The sequence below is a fragment of the Cottoperca gobio genome, chromosome 21 (genome assembly GCF_900634415.1).
Source record: "Cottoperca gobio chromosome 21, fCotGob3.1, whole genome shotgun sequence".
Lineage (NCBI taxonomy): Eukaryota > Metazoa > Chordata > Actinopteri > Perciformes > Bovichtidae > Cottoperca > Cottoperca gobio.
The window spans coordinates 20,830,417-20,849,915 of NC_041375.1; positions in this window are offsets into that span (position 1 = coordinate 20,830,417).

The following is a 19,499-nucleotide window of genomic DNA, read 5'->3' on the forward strand; positions in this document are numbered from 1 at the left end:
TGGCTGCTGGAGTTGACATGACTCAATCTGCAGCGGTGACCTGCTGTTTCATTGTCAATTACAGGGAGTTAGAAGTGAAAGTGTGACCTCACCCAAACGATCACATGTGCCAAAGTCACCCTGCAGTAATGACATCATGGATAATGATGTCATCCCAGGATCCCAGACCCTCTCCCATTCCCGCTTAAATGCTTTTAGGCTTGGCTGCACACACACGCGCGCGCGCGCACATACTAAAGCGTGTGCATGTGTACAAAGACACATTGCACACACATAAAACCCACTCCAGGAGCCTCTCCCAATACTGAGTCGTGACATAAACAAGACAAGCACACAACAGATGCGATAAGGATGTCATTTGGCCTGAGAACAAATAAAGCAAGTCTCCAGAACTAAAAAATTCCTAATAATAAGCTTAGTAAACCTTCAGGTTTGTGACAGAAGCCAGGCCGCAGCTTCTCACATTCTGCAATGCCCGGAAAAATATCCACTTTAAATCAGACTCTAAATGTATATTGAGCCCTTTTTAAAATACTCCCAAAATAATGAATACATAAATGTTCATGTTCTGCTTGTATACAGAGGTTCCACTATAAACAACTGGTAGTAAAACAGGACCTTAACTCTGAAAATAGCCATGTGTGTTTAGGAAGAGGCTTTCAGCCGAGCCTGGTGTCTCCTCAGAGCAGCTTTTTATTGTACTTAAAATGTATTATCTTGATTTGTATTGAACGTCTACATTGTTTAGACGAGAATTTGTTGAACTGGTTATGCTTCTGTGCTTCCGTTTAGATAGACAGAACTAAGGTTTTGTGATATTATGACGGCAGCAGTTGCAATTAAACTCTCTCTCTCTCTCTCTCTCTCTCTCTCTCTCTCTCTCTCTCTCTCTCTCTCTCTCTCAAACCCGTACACAGGCGCTCCCCCACGGGCCCTGTGCCCAGTGCCTGACCTTAGTAAATACGTGGCTAATTTGAAGCATGTGGCAGCAAATTGGAAACACTGAGCTTTTAAAACTATGGACTTTTCTTATGCACATGCTAATTCCTCCCAGGAGATCCCCTCAGATGAAATGACCCAAAACATGTCAATGTTAGGGAGACATTTGGGCCCGCAGGGTGTAGGGAGGAGGGGGTTCGAAGGGTGGACAAAGAGCGGCTGAAGGGCAGAGAAGTGAGTTAAAGAGGGTGTGTTCAAAAGGGGGAAATTCATTCAATTCATTCAATAATAAAACACCACTGTTGCACTCTTTATCTGTCACTTACTCACACACACACACACACACACACACACACACACACACACACACACACACACACACACACACACACACACACCCATACATCCCACGCACAGGTGGAAATTCTTTGTGCTCTACCTCCCGCTTGAGGGAGAGCTGCATGTTCCATGTAGGACAACAGGTGCACGCAAGGCAGGAGTGAACATGAGCTTGTGCATGTGTGTCCAAGAGTGTGTGCGTGCACGTGTTCACACTACGGGTCTTCTCTCTCTGTGCAGAGAAACGGAGAGAGAGAGTGTGTGAGCGTTTGGCCGGGATTCACATCTCACTCTGGGTGGAACTCCTTGCCCAGTCGCCTCAACGCTGCACAAAATGTCCAACATCACCTGATCTTCAAGGGAGAAGTGCAATCCTGTTTTTCTCAGAGTCCTACTTATAACATTACTTAGAAATTGTTCTTCTCGTTTTCTCATCCTGATTTGTCTCTGGGAATTAGACAATGGGTTTTACACATTGTCCTGAGTTTCCCTTTCACACATGTAGCACACAACAGAAGGTTGTCTTGGGAAGACGTTCAAGAGGCAGGACATGACGCAGATTACACTGCGGTCACAAAGCCGGTTCATAATTTGATCAAAAACCACCAAGTCTTTTACTGTTCTTTGAATTTCTCAAACGCTTTCTCCGTCAGTCCTTACCGAATTGAATAGTTTCTCCAGTTAGACATTTTTGTTGCCGTAATTACCCTTTTTCTTCACCCTCAGATGTTTGTTTTCTCTTCCGGTTTTTGCCACAGCCGCATGGAAACAGCATCAATGACTCGGACATCTACGTCATCACATACATAAGCAATGTCGGAACCCTTCGACTATAGTCTGACAGCAAATTTGCTTTTTATTAGCTCAAAATGTGCTAAAACGTCGTCTCTCAACTCCAACTCCAGGAGGTGGAACTAGAGCTAAAGTCACGGGGATGTATCCTCTGGGGAATTTCATGGCAATCAATAAAACATTTTATATTTTATGTAAAAATTGTACACTTGAGATCTTGAGAGGAGAATATTATTTGCAGTAAATACCCTCCCTCTATGCTTGGCACAAGGATAAGGTCTCCAGTTATCCAACAATCTGGAGGATCTCTATCCCGCTTCATGTCCACAGATGAGCTTCCTTGTTGGTCTAAATTTAGCCCTGGTCCCCTCTGGAGGCCGGAGCAGGTGGAGGTGACGGGGGCCTTGGCCTGTACTCATGGGACAGACGGGTGAACACCATGACCAAAGCCCCAGATCTCAAAATCTAGTTATAGAACTGATAATGATATCCCCACCTCAGCACACACTCCTCTAAAAATGAGTCTGTTATTGCCTCAAACTCATGGTTATAATCTGTGTCATACTGTGTTACAATCCCATGCTGAAAACAACAGATTTCACTGGCAGACTCTAAAACCACCTATCAAAACTCCTCAGCACCGCCACATGAAAACCTCCAACCATGCCTCAATATTTTGAGACTTGCAACATGTAATTTGAGACTAGCTTTTGTGGGCACACAGTATCCAAAGCTCACCATTGTCCCCTCTATAGAGAAAAGAGAGGTTGGGGGAGACAAACTAAATTGCTGCAACTTTATCTTTCCACTATAATGACTCCAATATCTACTACTACACATGATGTCTATCCCCACCGTTTCTCATTTCAAAAAGTTGCTGATCCCCATATTGCTGGCCCATTCACCAGGATGACATCATTGGCTTAGACTGTGCCAACTGTGCTCAATAAAGCCCAGGCGTGTTTCAGTGTGGGAGTGCCTCTGCTGCACTGAGACTCGTATGAAAGACGTGAGTGAGAAGATCTTTGTACCAAATTAGTCATGGCAAAAAGAATGGAGATTATTTCTTGTCACCAATATTCACCGATTGTAAAGACTCTGAATCATTGCGACGACATCCTTTTTCCTGCCTCCTGTAGATGTTAATGTGCGTGTAGCTGAGCTCAGAAAGATGAACTGCTCGGTGGCGATGCCTTTTGTTTGCAGTGGGCTCCATTTCAAGAAACATAAAGTGTTAATTAGTGAGTAGAGATGCTGGCAGCTAGTACAAGACCGTCCTCTCAAGCATCAGACTTTTAAGCAAGTGCCCAATAACGACATGTTTACATTTGAGTTACAAAGACCTCCAGCGGGCGTAGGAATTATGACGGGCGCAACGGAGGAAGTGACGTAACAAAGGTGATCATAGAGAGACGCAGTCCGCGTAGGGAAAGGTCTGGGTGGATAGAACAACAAAACATCAGACTTAAACGCAGGAAACCAACAGTACGTTCCTTTTCTTTGTTGAGCGTGATTGTGAAGTGGCATTTTAACCCAGATTAAGATATTACCTAAAACCCAACCAAACCTTTACTATACCTTTGTTGAGTCATGAAACAGACAAGGAGTGATTTTCAGGAGTGATTTGTAGAGGAGAAGATCGATACCCGTTTTATATTTGTAGGATAAATATGACGGCCTGCAGGTTGTTAGCTTAGCTTAGCATAAAGACTGGAAACGGGGCAAAACAGCTAGCCTGGCTCTGTCCAAAGGTAACAACAGTTGCTCACTAATTAACACTTTATATCACATTTGTTTAATCCACACAAAAAGCCAAGTGTAAATACAAGAAGTTATGGTTTTACATGCGCAGGACTATTTCTTGGCTGGGAGCAGTGCCTCCAAGCTGTTTTCTCTCTGTGCTAAGCTAAGCTAACCGGTTGTTGGTTGTAATCTCATAATTAGCGTACAGACATAAGAGCTATCGATATTCTCAACTAACTCTCAGCAGAAAAGCGAATAAGTAATTTCCCAGATGTCAAATTATTCCTTTAAACTCATTTGTGTGTAATAAATATGGTCTGTAATGAGTATGACAGAGTGCTGTAGAGCAACCCGGAAGTTAGCATCGCACTGGTTGCACAAACGTTAACTCATTTCCGGGTTTGTACCACTGTACAGGGCAAGATAGAACAAATAAACATGTAGAAGCATAATGTCACACAGTACCAAAGATGCAGGTTTTATTTTCATTTTATTTCTAATGTCTGTACTGTGCCAAAACATTTAAATAAAAAGTGCAAAAAACAAAAACATTTGTGTATCAGAATTTTGCAGCAGACAGTGAAGTCCTAAATATATCAGTGTTAACAACAAACAATAGAGCCAAACAGAACTCAGACTGTGGCACTAGTTTTAATCTTAATGACAGTTTATGCCTGGGCTTTGTGGTTTTATGGTAGCAGCAATGTTGTGTAATTAAAGCAACTTGCCCCTCAGTCTTCGCCACACCTCCACTCTTCTCTCTCTGCCCTCTTATCACACCACTGCTGCTTTGAAGACTAGCTCGCCTCTTTCTTTGTGCAAGTGTTTCTGCCTTCCTGGCACTCCGTGTCCATCTCCCTCGTTCTCCTTGCCCTGCTCTCTGCGAGTACTTGTGCTAGCACGGCAGTTTTGCTGATGGTCTGGGTATCGCGGGTGTGTGTCAAACAGCACCTTCCCTCAGAGGAAAGAAACAGAGGGAGGGCTGCAGGAGGAGGAGGGGGTGGAGGAGGTGGAGGTGGAGGGGGGGCACACACTCACTCACATAGCACAAACACACATACACTGCATGGTGATGTCATCTATAATGACATCATTCCATGGAGGGGAGCCAAGGGACCTGATGGGTTAGCATCCTCCAGTGAGTTAAAGGGAAAGAGCAAGAAGGAGACAGCAAGAGAGAGACTTGTAAATAAAGACAATGGGAATGGACATTGAGAGACAATGACTGCGATCTGAATTTCCATTCTTTGTTTTTACGACACGACTCGCTGCTTGCTCTTGCAGTCTTCACAGAGCTTCTTCTCTCTTTTAGGGAATACTTCCTTCATTTCCATTTGCAGGTGTTTCAGTCCTGAGGGAAGTATGCATGAGTGCAGCTAAAGTGCAGCGAGAGTGCAAGCGAATCAATACCAGTGAGCTAATACAAACACACACACACAAACACATCAAACACACAATTAATGCAGACATAATATCAGCTGTATCGCACACATATGAGCACATGTATTGCAGTTGTGTACATGCAGCGTATGCACATATGCTAACATGTTTACAACATGGACATGGGCTCACAAATAAAAACACTCTTAAACACATTGGGTTCTTAGCAGGGACACCTGTGTCTCTGCGTGTTTCCATTGTTGTCCACTTGGCTGTGCTGTGCTCCACACTGTGCTCCCAGCATGCCCGCCATCTGAAACCAGACACCTATGGACCAGCATCCTGCTGGAGTGATACACCTCTCCTTCTCCGGAGCCGCTGCCGATGCTGAGGATTTTCCAATAGGCACACAGTGATGCTTTCTTTTAAAAACTCTTGTTATTTGATAGCATGGTGATGATGTAGCTGATCATAATATGTTACACACTTTGATGAAATGCCAGCAACAGTCAGTGTTTCCTTTAAAGACCATATATTGAGCGATGAAAGCCCCGGTGTTTCTAATACACGATGATTCAATCGTCCTTATCGCTCACTGCTGTCAGTGGCAAACTGACTCAACTGTATAAATAGAGAGGCATGTAGTGTGGGACAGAGAGGAGCAGGGATGAGAGATAGGAGGGGAATGAGGGAGGGCTCGTCGTGATGTGAGGGTGTGAGTCCACACAATGGAGGAACCATTTGATCAAGGATAATCAAATCAAATAACCAGCAAAGATGAAGCTGTGAAATTCTCTTTTTGTCCTGACCAGCATCTATTCTTGTCGGGGGTATTACTCACAGCCATGTATCAATAAACAACAGCAGAAATGTGATGCAGGGGCATGGGAACATTTGATGGCCTTGTACTTTTCAGTCACTCCTTACAACTCATAAAGCTGGCTTCAGTGCAATAACTTGTGTGCAGTTGACAAGAAAGATATACTTAGAATAGGGAAGAGGAAGCAGGCGATTGTAGTGATTACTTCCCCTTTAGGTCCTTATACTTTGTGTTCTGTTGCAGGAAAAGCTTGCATGCTATCCCATCCCTGACTAAATAAAATACAGCATCTGATGAACACAATAAGTTAATAATTCACAACCACTGACATGTATTCACACACACACACTGCGACTGTACATAATGTATGAACAACACTCTCACACACACCAAGCGGGAATATAATTTGGCTTGTGGGGTCAAAGTGTTCATCAAAATGGAAATGTTTACATAGATGAGGGTGAATTACGCTACCATCCCACTCCACACACACTCCCTATTTTTGGTCTTATTTGGTGTATCCGTGCCCGATCCAATCACCATCCGCTCTTTCCTACCTTCTATTTTTCCCCTCTGCAGTATTGGTATGGCAACATTGGCACAGGCACACTCCTACTCTCTTCCGATCTTAGTCATAGGCCTCACTCATGAGGCACCAGCTGAAGCCCTCCAACAGTTGATATGTTTGGTCCCTTTTGTGTGTTTTCTCTCTGCGCTTTTATCACTCTTGCACACACACACACACACACACACACACACACACACACACACACATACTGTACGCATGCAAATGGCGCCTGAGTCCAGCTCTCAACTGGAAATAAAGAGGGAACAGGAATCAATTTAAAGCGCAGTCGCCTCGTTTCATCCGGTTCTTCGGGTAGGTTAGGTTTGCATGCATCTGGGTAACGGTGAGCCTTTTGTAGGTCAACAGAAAGGGAACATATACTGTTGTGATTAGCCTTTGTGTTCAGGTTTACTGTGAAAAATGTGTTTGGCTCAGGTCGCTAAGTTACCTGTTGATTCCCATTGTGCTGACAGACTGAGCAGGGTAGGACAGGGAACTTATCACAGGAACAGTCCCTATGGACACCAGCCCATAAGCACTCTGTGAATATGGGACACCTTTTGTGCATACAGTTATGTTGCGTTGAGGGTCTACGTGTGTTTGACTTCCTCTCAGCTTGTTCTTCTATCTACATTGCATAACCATACACAAGATAACAAGTTGTGCCATGTATGTGTAATGGATTTGTTCACTTCTAGCTCAACAGCACTGCATCTGTGCTCGGATTCAAATGATACATTTCTGACTCTTCCAGGAAAACTCAGCTGCACAACCTCTGTTCTAGCAGCTCCACTCGGGGTTGCCATTAAGCTTTACTATAAAGATTTTACTGACGGCTTTTAAGGCACAGTGAGAAATGGCCCTCAATGACTGTCAGAGCTTTACTATCGCTGTGTTCCAAGAAGAGGGCGAGGAATAATTACAGTTTCTAATAACTGTTCGGATGTACAAATGGGGGCGTGTGAGTTGTGTTTTAAAGAACAAATATGAGCATATCCTTTAGAAACAGCTGGTAACTTTGCTGCAAAGTTTCTAAGAGGCACACTTTTACAGAGAAATATCTTTAATATCTTGTTTTTAAGGCCTTTTATCTCATGTTCCTTTTCTGTGTAGTGGTATGTTTGTTCTTTAAAGCACTTTAGAAACATACTCATTTAATCTAGTTTGTCATGTTGAAGATGGACCGTTAAACACACCTTCTGCTTCATATTGTGGCAAAGACTGTGTAATTGATTGCTTTTACAAACTGAATGTTAGTTGTGACAGAGGAAAAGAAGGGAAGAGACTGGGCAGACCTTTGATCTTCGTCAGGCAATTTGCCATTAAAAAGCGTAATTGGAGGGGTCCAGTGAAGGGTTTCAACCCACTCCCAACTAAATGGCCAACGGTTTATTTAAGGGGACAAATAGGTCAAACAGTCTCTAATTATCCCTCAATCGAAGGCAAGGATTTTCTTCTCCTGCTTTTTTTTCCCCCTTCCTTTTCTTTCCTGTGTGTGTGTGTGAGAGAGCAGCATCGTTCCAACTCACCAACCAGCGGTCTCTGTTGACCTAGTTCTGCTCTGGACACAGGGTGCTTTAGAAGGGACTGGCCTTACCCACTGTCTCCTCTCTGGGCCCGTAGACACCACGAGCCAGGACGTAAACTTATTCACGGAGAGAAAAAAGAGCTTCACGCACTCACATCCATAACCTCCCTGACATTTGGTCCATCAGGTTAATTGAGTGAACGTCATTGATCTCGGATGCGTGCCCGTGCAGCTGACAAGGATACCATTGACAGAGTGACACTGATCATGTCTGCATGCTGGCACTGCATTTTCAGCCTATAGCAACGAGTGAAAAGCACGGCTGTCACATGAAGTGTGTTCTGCAAATGTCAAAATCTTTGAGATCTAAATGTCTAATTTAATTTGTAAGAAAATCCCTCTGTCTGAAGCCATCACATGCAGGGCAATGGGTTTACTTTGACTTAGCTGATCACCACATCTGAGGCTGATTATAAATGTGGACCACAATTAACATTACATTAATTCTGTGTGTGTGTGTGTGTGTGTGTGTGTGTGTGTGTGTGTGTGTGTGTGCATAACTACACTGATTATGTAAGAAAAACTTTTTACTGTATTAAAAAAGTCAGATTTCCACATTACTAATTACCTAAAAACCTCTTTACAATCTACAAAGTTGCAGAAATGTCATGAAGCAGAGATGATTTGTATCAGTCAAGTCAAGTCACACAAACAAACACACACACACAAACAGGCACACTGGCTTTTTCGTTTTGAGTCATAAAGATTCCTCCCACACAATATGACCTTTCAGTTGCTGCTCATATTCTAAATATCCGAGTAAAACATAAAGGTGTGCTGTTCTTCAACTGTCCCAGAAAGAGTTTGAACTATTATTGTAAAAGCAATGTTCATTAACAGACTTTGAGAGAGGAGCGGTCAGCCCTGCTGCATATGCAAAGTTTTAAAGGTGTATTGTCGCGCATCTGTCTTATATTTTCTAAAAGTCAGCAGTCAAGTGTTAAAGCAGAAAGAAAAGACAAGAGAGAGGGAGAACAAGTTTGCACAAACTAGTTTCTTGAGCAACATGTGAGTTTGTTTAAAATAAAATGGTTGGTGGACGGATTTAAAAGTAGAAAATATAAAAATCTCTCCACAACTATTTTGGCGCTCTTATTGCAGTCTCGTTCTTCATCGATGACCTTTCAGGAGAACCGCAGCCCATCAGATTATTGTGCCTGTTTACTGTTTCTTCTTTGCATTCTGACTGTGCATCAGCCCACACATCGGGCAAATATTCAAATACTGCTGCATAACTGTGAGCGAGACACTCCCAAACACACACACACACACACACACACACACACACACACACACACACACACACACACACGCAGAAAAAGCAACCGTCTTAACTTTCTTTATTCAGCTGTCAGTTGATCACTTTCTTTTGCGCAGAGAACAAAAGGCGCCTATAAGGTAGGTTATAAGTTATAGTCAATATGAGTAATTGTTAGCAAATACAGTTGTATTGTGTGTTTGCATTAAGACTTGTCTGTCTTGACTTCATTTCGTTTTTTGAAGGGTGCACGAATTCTGTCAAACTCATCAAACACAATATGTTAATCTGCTTATGACAAAGTAATATTTGTAGTTTTATGTTCGGATGTATCGAACGGCGATCATAAAAAGTTCCAGGAAAATAAGTAATTCCACGCGTTTTCTATAATTAGCAATCCACAAATGGATATATTTCATCCAATAAAACTTAAATGTGTAAGTGTCCACATGCACAACAAAGACTGCATATAGTTAATTGCCATTTCCAAATATATTTCTCATAAATGACTGCAAACGAACTCTGTAAACTCTCAATAAGTCAAATAAATAACAATATTTGGTGCGTGTGAAACAGATAAATATGGCTTTTCATGTTTATCTTGTATGTTTTGTTTTATTGTGTGCCTGTTTTATCTCTGTAGTCTACAGTAAATACATTTGTTGGCGCATGTAATGCGGCGTGCTCCTGCTGTTTCAGGGAGAAAGCATGAAACAATGCTTTTTTCGAAACGTGCGTAAGACACTCGACTTTTCATTTAGGATGTGTTGGCCAGTGCCTGTTAGACAATAAGGACATTGTCGGTAAAAAAGGTTCCTCACTGATAAAAGAATAATCTTTTAAATTGATGCTTCTGATAACAAGCAGCACCTTTTACTTTCTTACGATCGAGCACACAGACTAATGCAGCGTACTCTACTTATACACAGTTCGGAGGGAATTGTGCAAACTCTACAAAAGTTATGTTTTTCATGCCACAAATAAGATCTCTATTACAATGGAACTCAAAACTACAAATGTTTCTCATAACAATGACAAATCATAACTTTCCAGGCTTGTGTGGTGTCTTTTCACGCATGTAGTTTTGTTCTTGTTCCACAAGCTTAATCATATTCATCTTTACGCTCAGCCTGTGAGGTTATGGGCTTATTGTGGAGTTGCTTTTGCAGAATCTCCTAAAGTTCTCCTACAAAGGCCTTGGTTTGTATGCTACTCGTACATTTCACAAAGCTTAAAGAGTTTTGAAAAGCCAGAATATATAACATCAGGCCAGACACTACAGGCCACACTATGCACCAGGAATATCTCTGGTGAGCTCCTTTTACAAATCCTCTTGACGTTGTCATACAGCTTTCACACTTATCAGATGTGCGTGTGTTTTCTCACAGTCTTTTTTTTATTTCAGCTGCATCATTTGAAATATACTTCCTCCTCACTGAAGCCTTTTTTTTCTATCGTTGCAAACATGTTTGTCACAGCCTCTGGCACTATGAGGTCAAAAAATGTTCAAGGACGTTTAGGGTCTGGAGGCACTGAGCTGCTTTCCATTTGATTTCATTTGATATAGCGGGCAGTGTTAAATGTGCTGCTATAGTCGTCAGGCTGGATGGAGAGAAGGGCGTCTTGATGGTGGCTTCACTGACACCAACAACTTCCTGACGCAACGCTCCTGTAACAGCGGCGCGGAAACAGGGAGCTCACCTTTTTATCCGATGAACCAACATGATCCTATTTCTGCATAGTAAGCCGTCTCAGCTCTCCCTCCCCTCAGCTCCAAGAGCGGTGACGGGCTCCTTACATCAAATAGTCTGTTTATGCTTCAGTTTTCTACAACATGAGGACAAAAGCTTCATTCGTTACTCTACTCTGTGCGTTGCTTTACGGTCCTGTCTTTGCCGTCTGAAAGCAGGACATCTGATTACCTGTCCTGTTTTTGATGTTCAAATTGTCTTTACATATGTTTTGTTTGATAAAACCTGCTTCCACCGAGAGAAAGTAAACTTTTTGCTACTATAATGTGTGACAAAGAGCGAGTAGCATGTCAAGAAAAGGAATGGATGAATGGCAGAATTACGCAGCTTCAGTCCGGCGTTTATTCTGAATGGCAGGTGAATTGGTGTGAAAGCAAATAGTTTTGGAATGGAAGGAGATCTCAAGTCTCTCCTACTTCTTGTTGGTGGTAACGCGTTACTGCGCATCTCGTTACCGCCCTGCACTGTCCGGGAACTAGCAGAGTTTGAAGTCGAAAGGCGTGTAGGCTGCACGCGCTCTCGTTGTGTAGGCTTTGGCTCGATGAAGTAACAGACAGCGAGCATATGAGCTCCATTGAAAGCCTGTTTACGATTCGGAATGTAGTTGTGTAAAGAAATCCAAGTTACCGAGCCGGGCTGTGCAAACGTATTCGTTCCTCGTCGCGCGCACGGGGCGCACCGACCTGTAGTAGCCTGATCTTGGACAGCCTATCAAACCTGGGCACCGTGTACTGTCTATTTCACTTTGGAGGGATGCTGGTCGTCCCAGAAACGTGAGCTGAGCTGATGAGACGAGTTTATCGCGGATTTGGATGAGGGGTTTATGTGCGTTAACTGCCAGGCGTGCGAACTAGGCTACGGTGCGCTCAGATGTGTTTTTTTTTTCTTTCTCTTCTCGGTCGCTCTCTATATCCACCGCTCCGCCTCCCCTTTTCGCAACATTGACGCAACCAAAAATACTGGAACAAAAGAAACAACTTCCTTGAAGCTTTGCTGAAACTGCACTTAGTCGGAGAATGGAAGCCTGTTGTCAACTTGTCTGGATGGAAATGTCGAGGTGAGGGGTGTCAACAGTGGCCGACTGGCAGCGAGAGAGATGCAGTCGATCACTCCGAAAGACATCCAGGCTTTCAAGTAAGTGCCATTAAACATTCAGTGGAGTGATTTCAACTTTTGCTGTGTGACCTCTCGACTAGTTGAGTATGCGGTACTGTGTCATTCAATTCAAAAATAAAAGTCGTTTTGGTCGATTCTCTGCGACAAAGTAAAGTCCCTTTAATGTAACGCTGTCGAATTGACGAGGTAGAATATAAGTTATGGGCCTTTATATTCATTGTGGGGGATGTCGAAGTGCATGCTGTTTTCAAAATGACAAGTACTCTTTTTCAACAATTTGACATTTAGGAACCATTGACAAGGCTGTCAATCTAAAACTACTGTTTGTAGGTTTAGCTCATCTCATGTGAAATCAGTTGTAATGAGGTGATTGTGAACAACCTTTATCCGAGTAGACACAAATGTGTTATGCATTGACAGGCTACCAGTTTATTATTGTTATTCATGCAGCAGCCTTGAGCCGTCGCCGGTTGCATGAAGACCCCGGCGATCGACAAACATGTCCCCAACATGAGCAGCAGCGCGATCAAACATTTTACACAGATGTAGTGTCATTATTTTAGGTGATGTGTCTAAACTTTGCTTTGAGGTTTGATCCGCAGTTTTGGGCGGACGAGAACTGTGCTTTTGTCGCGTCGGTGTTTTCGCTGCATGAACAAAGGACTGGATGGAGTAGTCGGCACAGAGCGTCGGTGGAGAGCAGGCGGGCTGTTTACAATAATAACACCACCGCGGGTGACGTCACCCGACTGACAGCGGCCTCGACCAATGGGAGAGCCGCTGAGCCATCAGCAACACGCTATATTTGGAAAGGGGTTACATCATCGAGGTGCAACAGTGGAGTGTGGAGGGAGGGACTTCCGCAGGGATTTTCAATTTGTAGTCCAGAAACAGGACAATGAGTAGATTAGTTTTGTCTTTGGAAGCTGGAAGTCTGGATTTTTAGCAGTTTATCAAACATTTCCAGAAGCTGTTTATACTCTCATGTAGCCAAAATGCTTTTTGATGTGTCTACAACTCTGTTTGTGACCTTGTCATTACAAAGCAGACATGGTCAGGTAACATATTTGATATAACCTCTGGCGTGTCAATGGGAAATGTAAGTATCCGTCAATAGCATGCTTTTTCCAGTTTCAGTGCTAAAAATACTCAGCTGTGGAACACTTGAGAGGCTGCTGTTTAATTTTCATACATACACAACATTTCTCAGCAACAGCCTACTCCATAAATGTTTACTGATACCCCAAGATGCCTATTCAAGTCTATTTAAGTCAACTCTATTTATGTAGCCCAATATTACAGATCACACATTTGACACAGGGGCTTTACAATCCGTCCCACCCTCTATCCTTGGACCCTCGAATATGGAAAAACTCCCCCGAAACCTTTAGAAACTAGTGACGGGTGGTTCTATAACACAAGTATTGATACTGCAACTGCTACATCTTTTTTGCAAATGATCAATTTTAGAAAGGAGTATTGATCATGCCGTTGTTTTAAAGGTACAGTTGTTTTCCCATTTAAATTGCAACCATACAGCAGTATTGTAGCCACCAACTGTCAAAGAGCAGATTAGTCGTCGCCGGTCCGCAGTCCTCCTGCTCTCAGCTCCTGCAAGATAAAAAAGAATAAAACTGCAAATTTGGTCAATTATTTTACCTGTTAATAAAAATGCTGTCAACTTTTAAATGTACAGGTACATGCTTGGCATCAATACATCCACATTACTGCTCATTATTTAATAATCTCATTGTGTAAATATTTGTGAAAGCACCAACGGTCAACCCTGTAACAACGGCACAATATTGATATCCAGCTATTTGGTCGAAAAAATATTGTGATATTTCATTTTCCCCATATCACCCAGCCCTAAATGTCAGCGATAGATGCTGTTGGGAAAGAGTCTTGAGCTGTGCTAACAATCTTTGTTAGGAAATATTGCAATCAAATGCCAGCTGTCTTGTGACAAGCTGCATTGCTTCATAATGTTTAGCAGCAGTAGTAGTAGATGTATATTAGCCTGTAAAATAATAGCACATGTAGGACTGTAGATAGTAATCTCCTTAATTGCGTAGATGTGATGTTCTTTAATGTTTCGTCTCCTTAAAATTGCATTTAAAGTTAGTGCTCTGATGTTTTCACTATAAGAATGGAGACACTTTCCACTCTGACACTATTTTTCATGAGAGCATAAGATCATTAAATACAAGCGATGTACTTGAGACAAACAGCCAGAAGTGAAGCCCTTTAATGTAAATATTGATAATAATAAAATAGATTTGTTTAGCTCAATACACTTGATACAAATATAAGCAGTCATTTCAGTAGAAAACATGTATTTCAGCATAAGAAAACATATAATATAACATATAATTCAGTACTCAGAGACTGTGCTGTGACTTCACAACATATTTGCCGTAAAACTACAGTCGAGTGTGAAGGAACATTTAGCATCACCTAATTGTCAGTTATATTTGGTTGATTGTGAAAGATGACTAATATAAATCTAACACATAGCCTACAAAGTTTTCACGGATATTGAAACAACAATACTGACAATGGAGTCTTAGATCAGCGAACGTAATGAGTTGACACCTCATGAGAATATATGTTTATGAATGGAAAATAAATGAGAGGGTTATGTATTGTGTGTGCTTTTTTCATCTGTCAGCAATCACTTTGCACACCGTCTTGCCAAGGTGTCAAATGCGTATTTCAACCCACAGATTTAAGTCTATGAGACGTATAAAACGTATCGCTTACAGTGGAAATTGGTGTGTAATGTTTGCTCCTAAATTGATTCTGGACACAGACTTTGGGCAAGACTGAAAACAAGCAGTAACACTAACCATCATCTTGCTGATATTCATACAGTATAAGCTTAGGCATACACTAATGAATGCAATTTAGGGAATCTGCTGGAGGTTTTAATGGTTTTTAAATGCTCTCTGGAATAGAAAATGTTATGCCATGACCTAAACACAGCCTGAGTCTAGATTGTGCTAAATGTAAGAGATAAAATGAGACGTTGAGAAAGTTGTTAAGGCTAGAACTCGCATAAACCTGTAAGAAAAATAACGTCCAGTGTCTTTTCAGAAAGTCCAGTGGGATGATGTGTTGTCTCGCAGATACTGAACACACCTGGTACACCTGTCTCTAACTGTCACCTGATCTTTTTTTCTTCAGTATTTTCATTTAATTGCACGCTTATCGTTTTATATTGTTTCCATCCGGGTCTCAGTGGAGAGGTTTAACCCTGTGGTGAAGCTGCTCATATGGTACTTGACTCTTTTTTTTTTCTTCTTTTTTTTTAGAGATAAAGGATGTAAAGCACAAAATATCCCTAATTACCAGTTCTGGCAATAAATATTGCAGTTTACATTAAGCTTCCAAAACGTATTCTTCGAGGCCTTTCTGTAACCCTGCATGCCTAGGATTAGGTCTTGCTTGTGTTTAGCCTTCTCTGTAATCCCTCTCAGCAGTCTGCCTTAATAAAGAAAGAAAAACATACTGAGGGGTGTGGACAGTGGTCAAGACAATTACAAAAAATTACTACTAGAGCAGGAAGCAACATAAGTGATGTTTTGTTGTGTCCCAAAAGTAACGATAACATTTCTTTTGAGTGGAAACAAAAAGTTGAGATGCTTCAATCAGGTTAACGCAGTTTGACTCTCTGTGATACATGTCTCTGAGGTTGATTTGGTCACATTTCATTGCTTTGTGCACAAGATCCTATGGTTTTATTTTGGCACATGAACCCACATTTAGTCTGGAAAATGCAGTATGGAGAATAGAAAGCCTCACAGCTGGTGTTAACTGTATAGCAGAGTTAGAAAACACAAAACACATTTGGGGAGAAATCAAGCTGCTATTGAGAATCTCAAGAACACTCTGTGTTGGCAGAACAACCTTTTCAGTCTATAGGGACGTTTTTGATTTAGATTTTTGCAATTTAGCATAAAAACCTTTCACAGAAAGTCTCAAACCAAAGAATTTCGTAGTGGTGCATCGCTTTACTCACCTCAGCTTGCCTCCCCCTCCCCTTAATTGTCCCCTATGCTTGTAATGTATTTGGTTACTATATGTGAGAATGTCTGCAAGAATATATTAAGTCTAAATAAAAAGGGTTTCTTGTTCTGTCATGTCTGAATTTGCTGGCCAAGCATGTGATAGTGTTTAGCAAGACCCTTGAAGTGTATGCTTTTATTTTAAGCTCAGCAATATACGTGTCATTGAATTAGGTTAAGGCAAAGTTTGTTAAAACAGCAAAATAAGAAACAATATTTAGATTTCTGACGGCACATCTACATGTAAAAAGTTGTGTGTGCTCTGTTTATAGCGCCCAGGGGCTAACATGACCACCCCAGCACCTCGCAGCCTTTGTGCTAAAAAGAGGTCAAAGGTCTCTGTTGTGTTTTCAGGGTGACCTGCTAGTGACTATTAACCATTGATAAATGTGATGTCCCACAAGTGTGCGGGCCGGACCCCTCCAAAGGGGGAGGTGTCATAACACGCCCCGCACTAACCTCCCCAGCCAACCCCACCTCAACCAGTGCACACACACGCAAACACACACTCTGCCCTGCTGACAGGAGCACAAGGGGGCAGCTGCTACAGATGTCTCATAGAGAGAGGGGGAGGGGAACCGAGGAGACATCAATGGAGAGTCTCTCTCTAGTATGGAGTTCTCAGTGGGGCTCATTGTGTTCTCTAAGGACCAAGACGAGGGAATGGGCCTCGTTAATATAGTAAGCCTAAAGTCTCTTATACTCTGTTTGAGGGTGCTGCTCATTTTTAATGCTGGGCTGCTACATGCATCACTTTCAGAGGGAGTTGTCTTACATATTCCCAAATATTATCTCAATATTTGGGAATATGGGTTGATGAGGAATGATTTAAAAATAAAGTGTTTTTTTTGTCAATGCAAGAAAATGATTTAGTCTCCGATATATTTTGAATTGCACAAATATTTTAAAGGATGACAATCTTAAATTCACCTCCAAAGTGAGAAACCTAGGAATGATTTTCACACTGTTCATTTGTAATGCCTAATTTAATTCAGGGGGAAGCAGCACTGTCCCATGGAGAGCTGTGCATACTCGCATGTCAGCTAACGCCTAATGCTCCCATGACAGAAGGTGATTTCACTGTATAGCCCACTTTTAATAAGAGTCAACTGAAGTCACCTGCTGGCGCCTTAAAGCTGCAAACTGTTCTGTCTTCTGTGGGTGCTAATCCCTAGTTAGGTGTCACCTCTGGCCTTAATCAACCTGTTTTCAAGGTGCCATTCAGTCTTGTTGATATTCTTCACTTCAGTAAACTAGAAGGAGTTGCTTCTGAAGTGTGTTGTGAGCTGAGCTTTTTACTGTCTGTTTCCTGATGTGATGCAGTTGATCCCATGTCTGGCTGTGGTGTGAAAGGCCATATTTTAAGTCACATGAGGGAAGAGAGAGAGAGAGAGAGAGAGAGAGAGAGAGAGAGAGAGAGAGAGAGAGAGAGAGAGAGAGAGAGAGAGAGAGAGAGAGAGAGAGAGAGAGAGAAAAAAAGCGTAAAACTCCTCCTTGAATAAGAAGCAGCTGAGTGTAACAGCAAACCATGCACGCAAGTCATCTAACATGAAATCAAATTACATTGAACTAAAACTGCCATAGCATGGCAACTTTGCAGCCGGGTTAGCCTGCTGTGGCCAAACACCACGACACATGACACTATGGCTCTTGTTCAGCTCGTCTACCAGAAGACAAGGGAGAGCCCCACTCTGTCTCAACCTTCCTAATGAAGAGATGCATTATGATGTGATTTCATTTAGGCCTGCAGAAAAGCTGCTGTGGATAACAGAGCAGTCTGAGTTGCATGGTCCATTTGTGTAGTGACATGTGACTTGTGTTTTTGTGAGTCATAAGGATCTCCTGCCCTAATGGAAGGCAGTGTGTGCTCATGTGACGGTGACACAATGCAGGATGAACGGTATAGTATTCACCAGAGCTCAGCTTGGCTACTGTTTGGCACTGCTAATAGGGACCCATGTGCGCCTTTTTATCTTGTTAATTTAGTCTCATAGTGAAACTAAACAAACCACAATTTCTATTTATTGCACTGAAGGGCACGACTATAGTGGTTACTGTGTTATCTTTTTGAAACTCTGACAAAACCAGAGGTTTTAAACAAATATGTAAAGCGTAAGTGCATTTGTAGATATGAGTACATGTGTGTGCGCAAGATGTCGTTGAGTTCTGCATCATGATCTCCCTATGGTCACGGTGGTGTTTTTGCTGGCTCATCCCCGCCTCTCCACATGCCTGTTTAACAACACAGAGCTCCTCCTTACTGGCTTCCTGTCCAAACCAGTTTATCTGTAAACAAGTGTGTTTTTTTCCTCTCCGCCCCATTGTCCACACTACACCAGAATGCATGCACAATGGGCGCCCTCTCTCTGTCCCAGTCTGCTTTTGTATTCCAAAGTAAAACACATTATGTTTTTACTACCACACACAGCAATGCAAATAAATCATTGGCTTCTTGATGGGGACTGAAGAAATATAAAGTTTGAAAATGGCATTACCATAAATGGAAAGAAAAGCAAATAACATCAATAGTAGCTCCGTTAAAGTTGTCTCTTAGGCACACCATACAATTAATAGAAGGTTGCAGCTAATTATTTTCTCAATGCACGCTGGTGGAGCCAACCATTGACATAGCAGGTGAGTGTTATGTGTTGTTATTATGTGTGCATTGGGACGAAATGACTGTCTCTGTTTATCTTGCCCGAGGTACTCCATGCTACACTAGATATGATAACAGCAGGGTTATTGTGGCAGAGCCCAACCCGTCCCTGCTTTGGCCGTTGCATGCACACTACAGTAGTGTGTGTAATCGTGTGGTGTTGCAAGCTCATCTTAAATTGAGAAGAAGTGCCATATCATGTACTCATGGAATGTGTTTCTTTTAGGAAAGGTGTGGAAAACAAATCAGGCAAAAGTTTCAACTATGGGGCAGCTGAAAGGGAAACTTCAAATTAGAGACTGCAATATGATGTCACAGCAATTTAAGATAAAAAAAGCAAAATTCTCATTCAAAATTTTAATCCAACACCACAGTATGAGCGAGAATAACATGGAAGGAGAACATAACTGCTGACTCTATAGTTTAGCACGCCCTTAACCCTTTACCTCAAAGTTTAGGCCTTTTGTTTTTTTCCTCTTGCT